At 38.9% G+C, this 18,234-nt stretch overlaps 1 long non-coding RNA gene across 1 annotated transcript; it reads right to left on the bottom strand.

The window, feature by feature from the left end:
- Positions 1 to 990: 990 nt before the first annotated feature.
- LOC118904909 lies at positions 991 to 9,963 on the bottom strand. Its single transcript, XR_005022125.1, has 3 exons — positions 9,805 to 9,963; positions 2,714 to 2,823; positions 991 to 1,136 (listed from the first exon to the last, which is right to left on the bottom strand). It is a non-coding gene; the product is annotated as an uncharacterized LOC118904909 (long non-coding RNA).
- Positions 9,964 to 18,234: the final 8,271 nt, after the last annotated feature.

Below are 18,234 nucleotides of genomic sequence, written 5' to 3'. Positions count from 1 at the left end.
ACACAAGTACAGTGGACATTCCGTTGGTTATAGATGTGTAGTTTAGTATTTTTAAGTGGCTATAATTGTCTTGCTTTTAGTTATACACCTACTTTTTCAAAAGCTTTTTTTCTCATTAAAAGCAAAGAAATACCATGTTTTATCTTTTAAAATGAAATATCACAATAGAATTTGAAACCTTGAATTTGGCTTTCCTTTAAACTTGAAGAAGTATACATTTTCTTGAAGAGAAGTCCACTTAAGATGTTCCCTGGGTAATCAGAATGACCAAGACATGGCTCCCACTAGAGGGAAGTCACCCAGGGAAGTGTAGGCTGAAAGATGGAGGGGCTGTGTGGTGTGGTGAGGTGAAGTCACTCAAAATGATATCCTTTCCTCAGGAAATGTGCCTTGGATTCCAAATCAAAATTCTTCTAAAATTAGATGGAAGAGTTTAGAAAGAACAAATACTACCAGCTGTAGAAGACCCGAAAAGTGGCTAGAAATAATAAAAATTTGTCAAGCCTATTACAAAGTTGTGCTTTTTTCTCAAGTGCTCAAAAGAAGTCTGAGATTAACTGTATTTTGTGAAAATTATTTTTCTCATCAATATTGTTTGTAAGAATGAACACCTTTGAAAGATTTAACCTTTAAAAACCTCTAAAACGTTTATATAAAGTAAGCTTTAATATAAAATAAGCCTAGACACAAGCTGAAAGTGTTAAAAACTGTCAATTACCTCAAAGAAAAGAGAAAGCATAATCGTACTTTCATTTGTATTGAAAAGTAATATAGAAACATACTAAATAAAAATCATTATGTTGAAAAAAGACTTATGTTTTTAATTTTTCCATGAAATCCCTCCAAGCAGCCAGAATGCACATTTCACATAATTTTCCAGGTTTTGTCCCTAAGTCCCTCTTGGCTTTGAGAATTTTATTCAAATGTCAAGGGAATTAAGAAAAACAAAATTTCTTTGAAGAAAAAAAGGAAATCCTTGAGCCACGCGTGTTTCAACCTTTGAAGTGTCTTGTTCAAATAATTACCTTTTCTCAGGTTTATTACAGTTTTTCATTTGTCTTCTCACATTTTTCTCTCAAAATACTTTGTTGTCCTTTATCATATTAATTTTTAAGTTGAAAAATTTCAGTCTCTGCCTATCAAAAACAAACAAACAAAAATAAAAACCCCATACAGATACCAGTTCTAATGGGCTAAACTTGATAGCAACGTCAGACTTGCCATGACATCTGTTGCTGACTCTCCAAAATTGGTGGCGGGAATTGAAGCGATTCAGTTTGCCAAAACAATGATCTGATTCTACAGCTAACTGATGCAGTCTGGCTTACCAAACTCTGGGTCCTATGTCTCCATTAGGGTGGAGAAAGACAGTTATCACAGGTCCCTGCCTTGTCTCATCTTTGTTTTCATACTGTGACCCTGCCTTCTCTCTGCTCAGGAAAGGAAGGACAGAGAGAGCTGGAAAGGTACAGAAGGACTGAGGGGAATTAAGCCCAGGAGCATCGTCCTCTATACTGTATCACCAACATATGAAACTGAATATTCACTGCAGACCTCTTTAGATCTGAATGGATTCCTAGTTTATCTAACTCCCACGCCAGAGGCAACTTAGCCTATCCTGAAATGTGGCTCACAAAACAGTCTTATTTGAAAAGAAAGAAAAAGATGGGAAAAGTGAGAAAAAATTCAGGTTTCCTAATCTGAGAACTAATTGCCAAAGATATTGCACAGTTCATCTGGAAGGACAAAGTCAGGTTAAATTAAGCAAAACCACTTTATTCCCCACAAGTTAAAAATATGAAGCTCAGGTTTTACAGAATTCTTTTATAATGTATTCTGCTATTTTTCTGGCTTTGATTTAAATTAATATAGTCAGGAAAGCATTTAGAGAGATGAGGTTATGTCAATTTTTGTACTTCCAAGTTTTGCTCAGGTTTTTAATCAGAAACTGGATAGTTTGGGGAACCTGTCATTTTCCACATAGAAAAATGTTTGTGTTTGTATGTGTGTGTGTGTGTGTGTGTGTGTGTGTGTATTCAAGAAATACTCCAATACACAACCTGAACTGGATTGGTCATGTCTGGAGTACCTGGAACATTTTGCTTTGAGTCTAGACGCTCAGGTAACTGATTCAGCCAATGAGTGAAAATAACAGTAAAGACATGGCTCTTTAGTTGCACTCTAGTTATGTGTGCAGTTACTGCCTTTGAGGGTTGAACTTCCCAAAGGAATCCTGAGAATTTAAAAGAATTCCCAAAGAACTTGATAATATGTTTTTCCAACTTCCAAAGGCAATGGATTCCCTACATATATATTTCCTATTTCCTCTTCTTCTCCCTCTCCCCTCCTCCTCCACTTTCTCCTACTTCTCATTCTCTTTCTCCTTCAGTTTCTTTATCTCTCACTTTTGACAGTCACACATCATAAGTCTGCTTACTTATGACTATCCTACAAAATATAAACAGCAAGTGTACAAGAGTACAGTGACAGAAATGCAGGACTTCAACATAAAAATCAATTCAAATGAGCTCTTTCCCTCATTGAATCAGGAGAACAATTTTTAAAATAAGAGGCAATTGTGTGGAGAAGCAAGAGTAGAACTAGATAATGAGAAGAAAAAGGACACACGAGAGGTGACAAGTCCAATTAGGGAATGGGCGAAAGCCTTCTTGAATTTGGGTTTTGGATCATTGAAACACAAGTTGGCTCTTACCTTCTCTCAGCCATGGTTAGGGTTACAACACATCTTGTAAGTCTTTCACTTCAGTAGAAACAGGACAGGAAGTTTCGAGGCTGGAAATTGGATGGGTGCAGCCAGGGTACCTGAAGATTTAGAGAATCTATGAGAAAATCACCTCACAGTGATGCTGAAAGAACTGACTGCAGGGTCCTTAACTATTACTCCTTTTCCTACAGTTGTTCCTCTGGGCTGGGTCTGTAACAGACCTTTGATTCCTGCCTTACACAAGTCGTAACTGGTTTAGTAGTAGAGGGAGAGGAGGATGAGAATGAAGCCAGCAGAGAGGATGGGCCTGGGCACTTTCTTAGTGCTCTTAGGAAACGAGTGTATGGACCACAAAAATAGCATCCTGCCTGGGTAGAGGCTGAGGAGGGTGGAGCCACCAATGGGAGCATCTCAGAGGGGAGGAAGCATCTAACTGGAGACAGAAGATGATGCACGTGGCATGCAGGACAGGGTTGCTGAAATGAAAGAGAGGGAAAGCCACTCAGCAGAAATGTTGCAAAGGCAGGGGGAAGAGAAAGAAGAAAAACATAGTGAACATTTGAAGATTATCTTGTGTTAAGCTCCATCGCAGGCACTAGAAAGATAAGTCATTGAACCATTACAACAACTTGACAAGAAAGGGAGTTTTCATTCCCATTCCATAGATTTCCATATCTGAGAAGTCTAGATTTCTAATAGATTTACAAATAATGAATTTTGGAGACCTTTAATAATTGGAACAAGAGAAGAGGTAAGATTATAACCCAGAATTCTCTGTTTTCGTGGCCAGTGATCTAAGTACAGCAGTTCATCACAGAAAAATTCTTCCCAGTGAGTTCATTTGACAAATCAGATAGAATATCTTTGGAAAGAAGTTAACTGTCTTGATAAAATAAGATTTTACTATTCAGTGTGTCAGAGGCAAAATGAATTAATACAGGGAGAAAACCCGCACTCTTTCTATGTTCCCCCTCAAATGAACCCCTGAGCATGTTGCAGTGGGAAATACCTTGATGTTACAGTAGCCTCACCAACAAGACACAGAAAGACTCACCAGACTGATTAAGAGCCCTGAATCACACAGTATATTGAATCAATTAAAATATATAGCAAGACACAAAGGTCAAGAGATGGGGTGGTTTAACACCCTTAGGATAGAATCTAGTGTGGTAGAAGGACCTCATTACCTGAATCCTGGGGCGTGTCGTGTCTTTTTGCCACATTGACCTTCCCTGCTTACTGTGTGGTTACGAGGACCAGAGTTGAGGGTAGGGAAGGGAGCTCCATAGACAGAAGGTGTCTGGAGCCAGTACACACTTGCTTTGCTGCAGAGTTGCAGGGACGGTATGCAAGGTCAGAAAGTGAAGATCACTGATAACTGCTGAGCAGCCGCAGCTTCTATTTGTGTGTCCCTAGCAGAATGATTCACCAATTGCTGATTAAAGGATTCTAAACTGTCGTAAATATTTGATATCTCATATTTTTTTCTCTCCAAAAATATATTTACCACCCTGTGTAGCACTGCCAATGTTCTTCATTCCTCTCTGTAGCCCCAGATTTCCATTTGGTCTCAATTTCCTCTGCCTGAATGAGTTACTTTCCTTTTCTATCTTTCTTTCTTTCTTTTTTTTTTTTTGGTGTTTAAGGTCTTCTTAAGAATTCTTTGAGCTCTTGTATGTCTGAAAAAATTGGTTATTTTACCTTTATTTCTGAAATATATCTTGCTGTGTATAGAACTCTAGTTTGACAATTTTTTCTTTTAGTTTTTTAAAGATACTGATCCATTGTTTTCTGGCTTGCATTGCTTCTGATGAGAAGCTATCATCCTTGTTCCTCTGTATATAACATGTCTTTTCCTCTGGATGATTTTAAGATGTTCTCTTTATTACTAGTTAAGCAAGTAGATTATTATTATTTTCATTGGTATAGTTTTTATCACTGTTCTTATGCTTATGGTTCATTGAGGTTTTGGATCTGTGGATTTGTAGATTTTGTCAAATTTGGAAATATTTCATTCATTATTATTGCAAATATCTTTGTCCCTTCCTGTCTGTCCTCTTCTTTGGGGGCTCCAATTACATGTATTGATATATTAGGCTGCTTCGATCTGCTGTCTCAGTTTCCTGTTTCTCTATTCTTTTTTTTTTTTTCCTTTTTTTAGTTTCTTCTCTGTGTGTTTCAATTTGGATAGTTTCTATTGCCCTGTCTTCAAGTTTACTAACCTTTTCTTCTACACTGTCTAATCTTCTCTTAGTCCCATCGAGTCATTTTCAACTCAGAATTTCAATTTTGGGTGGTTTTTTAATTTAATCTTTCACGTCTCTCCTTATCATGCTTATGTTTTCCTCCACTTCCTTGGACATATGGAATATATTTATAATAAATGTTTTAATGTCTTTGCCTACTAATTATGTCATCTATATAATGTCTGAGTCTATTTCTATTGACTGATTTTTCTTTGAATTATGAGTTACATTCTTTTGCTTCTTTGCATGTTTGGTAATTTTTTATTGCATGCCAGATATTGTGACCTAGTTGGGTGCTAGATATTTTTCTATTTCTTGAAATATGCTTGAGCTTTGTTCTAGAATGCAATTAAGTTCCTTGGCAACAATTTGATCCTTTCAAGGCATGCTGTTAGGCTTTGTTAGCTGGGGGAAAAGTAGCATTTAGTCTAGAGCTAATTTTTCCCCACTACTGAGGCAATACCTTTCTGAGTACTCTACCTGATTCCTTATATATTATGAAGATTTTTCCAGGGCTGATGGGAACATAAACTCTTCCCAACCTTGGATGAGTTCTAAGTATTGTTCTGCCTGTTTCTTTCCTGCAATTCTTTCCCCAGTATCAGGCAGCTTTCTCACACATATGCTGGCCAGAGTTCAGCTGAAAGCCCTGGGGAACTCTGTGTAGTTTCTCTCTATCTTTCTCTCTCTCTCTCTCTCTCCATCTCTGTCTCTAACCTTATCTCTCTCCCTCTCTGCAGCTCTCTCCTTTCCATGAAATGTATTCACTCCTTTCCATGAAGCTCTGTCCTTGCTAGTACTCTACTCTTCAAATCCTAGCTGTTTTGGTGTCCCTGAATTCTCAAGCCTGTATCTTTAGCTCGGGGAATCTGATGGGCTCTGTCTGAGTCTCCCCTCCGTGCCCTATGGCCTGGAAACTCTCCATAAACTCTCTTCCACTCTCCTGTTATTCCATCCAGTGCAGGGCTCACCACATTTGTTTTCTTTTCACCAAAGATCACTGTCATGTGCTGCCTGCTGTCCAGTGTCTGAAAACCATTAATATGTAAGTTATGTTCAGTTTTCTAATTGCTTAAAGAGGAAGGTCTCTGTTCCTTCATCTTGACCAGAAGTGGTAGTTGCTTCATTAATTTTGGGTAGTCATTTGCTCCTTCCTTCCATCCTTTCCTGTCTATGGTCCTTTCCTACTTACTTTATCTGTGACTGACTAAGATGTCTTAAGAGCTACCTGCTTACTTTTTAGATGTACACACTCATATTATAGAGCAGAATACTTTAAAAAAAATGTCCTTCTTATTATACAAGTACTACATGTTTATTTGGGAAAAAGTAGAAAATAAGCAAAAATCACCTTTAAGTCTTCTACATTGAGGTTATTATTCTGACATTGACATTTCCTGATAGACTGACATATGCAGCAGAAGGTAGTTCTATTTAGAGCAAAAACTTACTACTCACTCCAGTTTGGGGAGGAGCAATGCCATCTCAGAGCTAGGGGATTCTTTTATTAGGAAACACCATCGTGTTTCTCGGTGGAATTTTCTGGCTGATAAAGATGAGGTCTCATGAGCATGTCATAGTCAAGTAGGTGAGAAAAGAGAGGACTGAATTTTTCTTCCTAATAAAAAGGCAAATCTGTAGTTTTCCAGAGGAAAGTGGAGAAGAGGAAGAGAAAATAGAAGGCTTTAAAAAAAGAAGCCCATGATGAAGGTAATAAACTGTGGTCTAAGGAGAGAAATTTCCTGTGGCCAGAAATTGTTTAATGAATTTTTAGAACATATATCTAATATTTAATTAGTCATTGCTATTTGTTTTGTGCCAACATTTCTAAAATTTTAACCACGATCTGCTTACACTTTTGGTGCTTTGGGGGAATTCATTCCTTTACCAGATATTTTCTGAGCATCTACTCTGTGCCAGGTACCATTCTGGCATTCTGGGTACTTGGGATACAACAGAGATCCCTGTCCTTTGGAGCTTGCTTTTGGATAAGGATCAAACAGTACAAAAGAAAAATAATAAATAGGTAATTTTTATAAAGTTTTATAAAGTAATAAGTGTTATAGAAAAAAAGAAAACGTAGAACAGAAGTGTGGATAGGCAGGGGGTGAAGGGGGTAGTTTACAATTTTAAATAGGATGATTAAGATAAGCAAAGACTTGAAGAAGATGGGGGAGCTAACCATGTGGATCTTTGGGGGAAGAGTGATCTCAGCAGAGGGAATAGCCAATGCAAACGTCTTGAGGCAGAAACTGCTTTTTGTGTTAAGGACAGCAAGGAGACCAGCGTACTGTTTCATTACTCATAATCAGAAAAAGAAAATAGACACGTATACGTTCAATCCAGGTGTGCTTCAATAAGTCCATAAATTTTAGAAAAAAAAGAGGTATTTTCATCTAGGAGCAAGAGCAAGAAATCCAAGTAGCTGTTGCCTGGGGGGAAGGAGGTAGGATGACTATCAGCAACGAAATAGTAAAAATGGCTCAAAGACGGCAATAAGATATTTCTCAAATGTACTCAGATTTGTTATTGATACTATCTTAGTAGTTAATCTCTTTTTTTTTTTTACAGTGAATTCTGGCTAAAAGTTTTCTTTTCTTTTCTTTTTATTGGAGTATAATTGCTTTACAATATCGTGTTAGTTTCTGCTGTACAATGAGTTGTTAATCGTATAGTTGTTTTGTCCAAGCCCCTGTCTGCCTCTACAGTATAGAGGTCCTTTGTAACTTTTTGTCCCTCTTTTTTTTTTCCCCCTTCCTTCTGAGGACAGGCCCTTCCCATTGTGGGCACATCAACCAACAGGCCTCAACTACCTCTAACCCTGGAGTAGGGGCCATGAGTCAGGCTGAAGAATCAGAGTATTTCAAACTCTTGGCCACAGTAGTTGGTTCTGGGATGGGCAAGTTACACGATCCAGACAGATTTGGGTTCTTCTGAGAAATGATGTGGATACTGGGAGATTACACTCCTTTTTAGGAACACTGGCTACAAATATGTTATGAGCCTGGTAGATATTTTCCTGACTTGGAAAATCTTCTTAATGAAAAGCGGAACTGAGAAGGGAGAACCAGAGGGAAAGAGAGACACAGAAGGAGAAAGAGACAGAGACAGGAACAGAGACAAACATACAGACAGAGACAGACTAATGACATTGAAACCTTGAATCCAGCCATGCTGGAAGTCAGCACTGCCCCCTTGGATTACTCATTATGTGAGCTAATAAATTTCCTGCTTAAACCAGTTTGAATTGGAACTTGAGCTGCAAGTTCCATCACCAAAAAATCCTATTGCATGACAACTCTTGCCCTCTCTAAACTTTCCCCAGAGTGTTTCTGGGAGTCCCAGGAGGGGTCTCACATGCCTCTAGAATTGGTCTGGGTTTTCCCTCTCTGTTGCCACATTTTCAGCCGCAGCTCAGAAGAGGTTCTGCTGCTCCCAGCGTGAGCTAAGCCTGAAATCTGCCAGCCAGTGTGTCATCGTCTCTGCAGAGCGGAGTCCCCTTCACAGCCTGAGAATTCCTGCTGACTGCTCCGGGTGGTTGCTGAATGTAAAGAAGCCTCCATCTATGTTGTCATTTAGAAATCCCAAAGCCAGGTGAGCCTGAGGTGTGACTAAGTAGAGTGGAGACCCTGCTGTTAGTGGCCACATTCACCCACCTTCAGAGAGCCTGAGCCAGGCTCCACGCTTGGGACCCTCTTCCCTGTAACTTCGGGCTCCACTGCAGCACAGCTCACGTGCAAGTTTCCTTCCCCTGTAAGGGGACAAGCCTCACGCACGCTGACTCCCCCCACCTCCATTGCTATTTGGCTCTCAGCTGTCTTCTTAAATTCAGCTGACATGTCTGTATAGACGCACCCATTGACACTGTTCTGATTCTGTTTAGTTTGTGTTTTTCCAAGAGGTATCTCATTCCTGAGCAATTCTGATACAATCGGTTAGGGAGAGGGCCACTGTGGGTGGGGCTGGTGTAGTCACTTATCACTGCCTTGCGATTTTCAGACCTTGATTCCGGTTCAGTGGGATCAGTCAACTACATACAATATGGCATGAATTTTGATTGCTGAGGTTGAATAGCACTGAATAGATCAGCCTGCCATGTAGGTTGATACTTGTTTTTGAGCCAAGACTATAACGACAGACTGTTTAAAAATAAAAAAGCAAAAACATCCTCAAAGAAACTGATGTATTGGTGACTTGTCAAGCTACAGCAGCATTTTCACAAAATAATCAGCCTTATGATAATTAATATTGTAACAGGCATATTCAGCATTTCTTTAGGGCAGACACTATGATAGACACCTTCTTACTCTGATTTGATTTGGAATGGAGCTACACAATGCACTCGCTAAATGTGCAAGCAAAATCTGGGAGTAGTGGTTGAATAAAACCTTTGGTAAATCTTTGAAGCTGCCGAAACGTTTTACAGTCAATGAGGTCAAGTTCAGGATTATGTATCTGGTTTGAAGGGCTGGAGAGTAGTTGATGAATCAAACACCACAGCACATATGTAGGGGTATGGCTGTGAAGAGAGTGGTGGATGTTAGGATAACTCCCCCATGCTTTTTTATGGAGAATCAGCATTTGACACTATTAGACATTTAATTTAGAAGCCTAAAGAAAACTAGAGTTGAGAAAAACATAAAGTATTTAAGCATTTTTTTTCCTGTAAGCTTGGAAGATTGTGCTTTCAAATTGCTGGATAAAGACAAAACCTTAGAAGTAACCAGCAAAACCCAAACACCCAGAATCACTCAACACCCTTGGAACATCCCAGTGAAACAAACAAGCCACGCAGGATTTGTGACCGTATCTCTTGCTTATCTTTTCTTGTACCTTGTGATGTTTCCATCCATCTCTCTCAAGCCTACTCGGTGGATCTCAGAAGAGCCCTCTTGCTCTGCAGTGAGTCTGGCATTACCACTGTCCAAGTCTTCAGGCTCAGCCCCGGCTCTAGGGTACCATACCATGATTGGTGTGACCCACTTTGGCATCGTGTAGCTGACCCAGCAATAATGGATTCCAGCATCTAGGGAAGTCTCTGCCCCTTACTCTTGCTTCCGTTTCCTGCCGCACACTCCAAAACATGTTGAAATGCTAAAAGAATGCAAAAGAACAAATGGGAACTTAAAATGAAAAGAGGCACTTGATAGACTTTGTTTTCCTTTCATAGCACTGTGTGTTGAAGCGGACCTGATTTCTGAGTCACTGAGTGCACGGTTTGGCACCCTGTAGTGGAAAAAGATCCAGTGATTAGTCAGTCATCCTGACTGGCCAAGAGAACTGCCTCTGGCCACTGATGCCCTGTGATGGGAACATTCGGGCCAAGCGTGTGGTACTCTGGTGGTGGTGTTGGAGTACGAGCCACATCAGCTGGATCTGTGCAGCCACTTTTTGTTGAAATTGCAGTGCAGAACTTAAATAGAATCCTTCCTAAACCTGAGGCCCAGTTCCTCATTGCAAAGCTCGCTGTCCTCAGAGATGAAATACTCATCTTTGTTAAGGTTTGCCAGTTTTAAAATTTTTTCAGGGACTTCCCTGGTGGCGCAGTGGTTAAGAATCTGCCTGCCAGTGCCGGGGACTTGGGTTCGAGCCCTGGTCCGGGAAGATCTTACATGCCGCAGAGCAACTAAGCCCATGCGCCACAACTACTGAGCCCACACGCCGCAACTACTGAAGCCCGTGCGCCTGGAGCCCATGCTCCACAACAAGAGACGCTCCCACTCACCGCAACTAGAGAAAGCGCATGTGCAGCAATGAAGACCCAACGCAGCCGCCAAAAATAAATAAAGTTAAACATTTTTCAATATTTTATTCATTCTTTTATTAAGTAATATGAGTTATATGAAAAAGGACCAACACCTAGATGGAATGGAAATACCACAGAGGTGAAAAATCATCACCTAAACATTTGTACTGTTCTTCAAATGGTTGCAAAGGAGGGAGGTAGGCACGTAGGACACTAGGGAATTCCTTACTTTTTGCTTTGTGGAGTTTTTGGCTTTTGCCATGAGCTTCCTTAACTTTAACAACTAGAAAACATCACCCTTCCCTTGGTTTTCTTTTCCTCTTCTTTTCACCAGGAATCTGTAAACAAGGATATTTTTTTCCTCTTTTAATCAAACATTCCTCTCAAGCCACAGTGTTTCTCCTCTCAGAATCAGGGCCCTTTTCCAGGGTGGGCAGATACCTTCTCAATAGGCTGTAGCTCCTTACTATTTTCTGTTTCTGTGTGAATCGTCGATTCTCATGATTATTTTTACAACCGGAAGAGTCTTAGATGCTCGTTAAGAATTTTTCAGAAGGTGATCTGTGGGGCAACTGTGACCTGTAATAGCACAGAACCAGCCCACATTCTGCCACCTCCCCTCACTATCCAAGGCAGACATTACTAACCCACTGTGGCACGCCTTCCCATAGAATTTGAGTGTCCTTCGGAATCTTTCTCAGTGGCATGCTCCAGACAGCTACTACCAATCAGAAGTGGTACATGAAAGGACTCTTCTTTGCCAGCCTTTGGCTCCAGTGTTTCTCGTCAGCCTCAGCAGAGTTGCCGAATCTGGTTCTTCTGGATGGAAGGAGGTGAACGGGGATTCCCCCGGCTGGAAGGTACTTCAGAAATACTTATTTCCTGAGCCTCCTGAATCAAAGCAGCACCTGGCTTTAGGGATTCTGCAAGAATAACATCTGGGGAGGTCATTTCCAGCCATAGGGAATCCCAGTTCCAAGTAGCCAGGAGAAGGCAACCAGCGTGAGAATCTAATAGACGCTACTATCACAGAGGGCTCTGACTTCTTGTTTAACTAAGCATCACCACTTCTCTCCACTCTTGGAAGGACTCTGGGTATAACTCTGTCCTGAGATGTCCCTGCCACAACAACCTGAGTTTACAGAAGAGGATAGTAAGCTGAGAAGTAGCAAAACGAGCAAAAGTAAGCAAGACGAGAGCTGCCTTTCAGAATAAAAGAGGAAGCATGAGGGAGCCAGACAGCAGGGGAAACCTCATTAATGGCATTTCATTCATAAAATACCTTTCATCATTTGGACAAGGCAGGGACTACAGTTCATTTCTGTACTATCTATGAAGAATTGTAGGTAAATTAGGAGGACAAATAAGATCACGCTGCGTAAGAGAACAAATTGCTTTGCACAGAGAAACCCATGTTATTGAATATAATTGAGAACATAAAAATTGCATTTTATTTAAAATGTTCTTTAATTCAGACTTTTTCATAATTAAGGCCAGTTTTACCCAGGTGATCTGAATTTGTTTTTCCCAGAACAGGCCCATTCCAGGCTCCATAGAAAATACTGCCTGCTTGCTGTAGGTAATCCCCACACCCCAGAGGCTCTCTGTGTTGACCAGCCTGATTCCTGATCCCCTTTCTAAACCAGCTGGTATCTAGTTCCCTTCTGTCCATCTCTTCATCTTCTACCTTATCAATAACTCCTGACTCTTGGCTCCATTTCCCAGGATACCTAGAGTGGTGCTTCACTTAATGTATTAGCGAGTAACCGTGCCCTTAACAGAAATAGCTGTTTTTTTTGTTTTTACAAATTGAAGGTTTGTGGCAACCTATCACGGCGCAAGCCTATCGGCACCATTTTTCCAACAGCAATTGCTCACTTCGTGTCTCTGTGTCATTTTTTGGTAATTCTCACAATATTTCAAATTTTTCATTATCATTATACTTGTTACGGTGATCTGTGATCAGTGATCTTTGATGTTACTATTGCAAAAAGATTATGACTCACTGAAAATTCAATGATGATTATCATTTTTAAGCAATAAAGTATTTTTTTATTTATTTTTTCATTTTTTTGGTTGCGTTGGGCCTCTGTTGCTGCGCGCAGGCTTTTCTCTGGTTGTGGCGAGTGGGGGCCACTCCTAGCTGCGGTGCGCTGGATTCCCATCGTGGTGGCTTCTCTTGTTGCGGAGCACGGGCTCTAGGCGTGCAGGCTCAGTAGTCATGGCACACAGGCTCAGCAGTTGTGGCTCGCGGGCTCCAGAGCGCAGGCTCAGTAGCTGTGGCACACGGGCCTAGCTGCTCCGTGGCATGTGGGATCCTCCCTGACCAGGGCTCGAACCCATGTCCCCTGCACTGGCAGGCGGATTCCCAACCACTGCGCCAGCAGGGAAGCCCCAAAGTATTTTTAATTAAGGTATGTATACTGTTTTTCTTAGATATAATGTACTGCACACTTAATGGACTATAGTATAGTGTACACCTGACTTTTATATGCACTGGGAAAACAAAAAATTCATGTGACTCATTTAATTGCAATATTTGCTTTATTGCAGTGGTCTGAAACCAAACCCACAATATCGCTGAGGTTTGTCTGTACATTGAATATGCCTAAGGAAACTCACAAGGGATACATAAGAAAATTCACAAGAGTGGTTCCAGTTAGGATGGGTTGAAAGTAGGAAGAGGGACCTAGGTGAATATGGGACAGAGGTAAGAGACTTTTCATTGTATGACCTCTTGTTGTTTATTTTATTTCTGAAAGATGTTAAGGTAATACACAGTTAATGAATTAAGTAAATGAATTGGATTTAAGAAGAAAAATAATGACATCGCCCAGAAAAAAGGAAACTGCTCATTCTGTGAAATCAAGTACCTTGGATTGAATAAAAATGCACTGGAAGGATATCAAGGCTAGTGTCACAAAGTTTTCTGTTCTTTTTAGTTTAAGCCGCCTTAAATCAGTTTTGGAAATAGAAACAGACAAATAAACAAATGTGTATGTTTATGCTAACGTTTGTTGATCAGTCTTGACTTATCTAGACAGACCAACAATTCCTTTAAGTTAGGAGGTGGGTGTTACCTCAGAATTATGCAGAGACTCATTGGTCTAATTGGTACCCTCTCTTGGGAGATGTTCACTGGGGGTCTGTGTGCTGAAAGAGTGATGGGAGGCATTCTGGCATTCCATACAGCAAGAGAAGAATCTATAGGGTGGATAAACAACAAGATCCTACCGTAGAGCACAGGGAACTGTATGCAATATCCTGGGATAAACCATAATGGAAAAGAATAGGAAACAGAATATAGATATGTATAAATGAGTCACTTTGCGGTACAGCATAAATTAACACAACATTCTCAATCAAATATACTTCAATAAAATTTTTTTAAAAAAAGAAAAGAGGGGTTTCCCTGGTGGCACAGTGGTTAAGAATCCGCCTGCCAATGCAGGGAACACGGGTTCGAGCCCTGGCCCAGGAAGATCCCATATGCCGTCGAGCTACTGAGCCTGTGCTCTAGAGCCTGTGTGCCACAACGACTGAAGCTCACGCACCTAGAGCCCGTGCTCCGCAACAAGAGAAGCCACCTCAATGAGAAGCCCACGCACCACAACAAAGAGTAGCCTCCGCTGGCCGCAACCAGAGAAAGCCCGTGCACAGCAACAAAGACCCAATGCAGCCAAAAATAAAAATAAAAAATAAATAAATTTAGAAAGAAAGAAAGAAAGAAAAGAATCTCAAAATCAAATATGGTAAAATTCAACCTGTCACTAGAAACTGAGTTACTCTGAGGGGAAAACACACTCTTCTTGCTAGACACTGCCAACTGTGACCTCTGTCTTTGTGGTGTGAAAGGAACATCACAATCAGAAATCATTTTCACATTAAGTGTAAAGTTTATTACTGCAATTGTACCATTTCACTTTTATCAATGGAAGAACTAGATATCATAAATTTCTCTTATACATACCTGTAGAGTAGGGTTACTCTATACAAGAGCATAAAGTGTCTATGTTCTGAACAAACAGAACAGTTTCCTTGAGATTCTGTTTAAAATAGAGGTCCTGATGAAATCCACATGTCTTACATTCAACCAAAATGATGTTGATTGACAGGGGAAAGAACTTCAACAACTGGCAAGCAATAGGACTTCATTGTGGATTGAGGAAGTTTACCCCCAAATCATGAGGCTGAGATGGAAGACTTAAGTTTTTTAAGTTCTTACCAGAGTCATTCCCAGCTCCTGACTTTCGTTGACATCAATGGCTAAATTATTTTTCCACCCTCACCTTGCCAGGAAAGTCTGCCAGAACCATCTCTGTGCTCAGTATCTCTTGGATGAACTATTGTAAAGTGATGAATGGGGTGTAGAGACAGGGATGGGGAGGTGGTGGGGGAATGAGCAGAACAGACTATAGAGGTTTTCGTAAGCGGCTCAGGCCTTGGGTCGGAAGAATTTCAAGAGGCTATCCTGTTACCTTTTTCTTTTTTCTTTGGTAACAATACTAGCAGTTTCTGGGAGGTGATTTAAATCAACATTGCTACCTTAAAATATTTTCAGTCTCTTCTTTTAAGCAATAAAACCTCTTTGCTCAGTAGCTCTGTTCCTTTGAACTCTTCGGAAGGGTTAGTTTAATCAAGGATTTCCATTCCTGTTCACTCCCTACATATTAAATGAATATGTCTGAGATAGTTATTCATAGCTCTCTCATTTTCTGAAAGAATTATGTGTGTATAAATATATATAAATATTCACCTGTTACTTAGTATCTGTTTCCCTCTACTAGAACAAAAACTACATAATAATAGATGCCTTGTCTGCCTTATTCCCCTCTGGATCCCCTGTACCTAGCATAAATCTTGGCAAGCAGCAGGTACTCAATGGACATTATTGAAAGATACATCTGAGTTCAAATCTAAATTCTGTCACTTAGTACTTTCTGTTCTTGGATACATTAATTAACCTGAGCCTGGGCCTCTTCATCTATACTAATAGTATCTTTCTCATAGAGTTCTTGTTGCAATTAAAGAGTGCTTAGTGAAAAGCCTGGCACATAATAAGCATTTATAAAATGTTAGCTGTTTGTGGTTGCTAGCTCTGGGCCACCTGTGGCTTCTTTCAGAGAAATTTATGATAGGACAATCATTTCAAACCCAATGTGTTGTATATGTGGTTTACATAGTGAAGAATTTTGATTGTTTTAAAATTATACCTAAATTCTCACTGTCTGTTTTAATATCAGTGTTTCCAGCTATTGCTTTTATGTTCAACAATCCGAAATATTGATCTATGGCATCTGACAGGTTAGTTGGTCTCTAGGTTGTTATAAAGTTAAAGAATATGTTGTTTATAAAGAGCAGTAGATTAACTGTCCCAGAGATTAAAGCTAATCCAGATTGGTTTGCTAATAACTGTTTGTAAATTTAGGTTAATAACAAGTTATACCAGGTGAGCAATTAAAACATCTCAGCAATTTTACCATCCTGAGCTTTTAACTATCTAGACACTAAAAAATATTTCAGCATAGAAAAATTTGGGGGAATTGATTTCTACACTGGCTAACTGTTGGCAAAAGTTCAAGTATTGATTTTTTGACAATAGAGACAAACAAACAAGCCAGAAATAACGTAGAAGAATATATGACAAATATAATCAAGGAATGGGAGATAAATAAATATTTACAAAATAAGAGTATACTATACCCACTTCTTTGATATACTTAGGAATTTGAAAATCTTGATAAAATACGTGTTCTTATTCTAGAACGCTAAATAATTATAAAAGTAGAATATTTGAATAGATCACCAACTATGAAGAAAATTCTAATTAGTAGGGAACTACCTCAAAAAAGTAGCAGGCCTGGAATTATTTTCAACTGATGGTGTGTATTATTTTAAACTATTGAAGAAACTAATTTTCATATTCTTTAATCTGTTACAATGAATATAAAAAGATAGAGCTATTGTTTAAATTTTGTGATGCTAGCAAAATCCTAATAACAAAATCTGATAAATATAGCTTCAAAAATAAAATTATATACTAAACTATCTTTTAAAGATAGTTACCTAAAAAGAGTGGCGAATGTTAAAATTTATAAATTAAAGAATCAGCCACCCCAACCCATCAAGTTTTTCCTTAGAAATGCCCAACTGTTTTAACATTAAAAAAATTATTAATACATTCCATTAATGGGTAGGATAAGACTATTCATGAGATAATTTCAATAGATTTTCGAGAAGGTATTTGATATCATTTAATACCCATTCCTGATTTAAATGTTTAAAAGAAAGTTGGAAAACAAGGATATTTCCTTGGTGTAGAATATCTACACCAAGGAAATAACACCATAAATAATACCGTAATCCAGCAAGAAACACCACCATATTTAATGGTGAGATAATAAAGACATTCCTGTTCGCATGAGGAATGTGATGTTCATTGTCATTATTATTATTTAATTTTTTCCTAAATATATGATCAATGAACTTAGATATGAAAATTAGCTGAAATATAATTAGAAAGGTGATTCAGACCTTATGATTTTATTTCAGACCATACAATTATATACTTGGCGAAAACAAAAAATGAATGCAAAACTCTGAAAAATAGTAAGAATATGAAGTAAAATTATCAGACATAAAATAAATACAAACAACATTTCTTATATTGCAAAAACAAACAGAAGATATTAAAAATGCGATATTTCATGGGAATTCCCTGGTGGTTTCTGCACTTAGGACTCTGCTCTTTCACTGCCGAGGGTGTGGATTCAATTGCTGGTCTGGGAACTAAGATCCCACAAGCCCTTTGTCACAAAACAAAAACAACAACAACAAAAACCATTCTAAATATCAACAACAACTACAACAACCAAAAGAACCCAGTAAATATATTTAAATAACTTCTAAAAGAATTATGGGGAAAGAAAGTTAGCAAACTTTATGGAATGATGTAACAGAAAATCTTAATACATGGAGAGATATTTCCTAATTCTTGTTGGAAACACTAGAAATATGTTATTTATAAATTATTTTATAAATTTAATGCTATCTTAATAATAATAATGATTATGCTTGTTATGATTTTGAAGATCATCTGCAAGTATAGATCTTAGGCAATAGAACCTAAGACTGATGAGGATGCTTCTTCTCTCCCAGATATGAAAATGTGTTTTAAAATTATAGTAATGGGAAAACAGAGTACAAAGCACATTGCTGAAATAGGCCTTGGTATGAGACAGCTATGTAAAAAGGAACGCCATTTCCAGAGTAAGTTAGAAAATATGATTTTGATAAAATGTTATTGTAAGGAATAGAAAACATAACAGAAACCGTAGATTATAAAAGCTGGTGGTCTGTAACAACTTTACCAGTTTTCCCAAATCCTCATACTAATCTAGACTTTGGTGATAGAAACTCCGGTCATGCACCTCAGATAAGTCAGATGAGGTGTACATGCAATGAGGCAACCTATCCTTAGCAGGATTGGTGTGTGTGTGTGTGTGTGTGTGTGTGTG

Source organism: Balaenoptera musculus, chromosome 12 (genome assembly GCF_009873245.2).
Source record: "Balaenoptera musculus isolate JJ_BM4_2016_0621 chromosome 12, mBalMus1.pri.v3, whole genome shotgun sequence".
Lineage (NCBI taxonomy): Eukaryota > Metazoa > Chordata > Mammalia > Artiodactyla > Balaenopteridae > Balaenoptera > Balaenoptera musculus.
The sequence above is the reverse complement of the archived record's forward strand: the minus strand, read 5'-3'. Positions and strand labels throughout refer to the sequence as shown.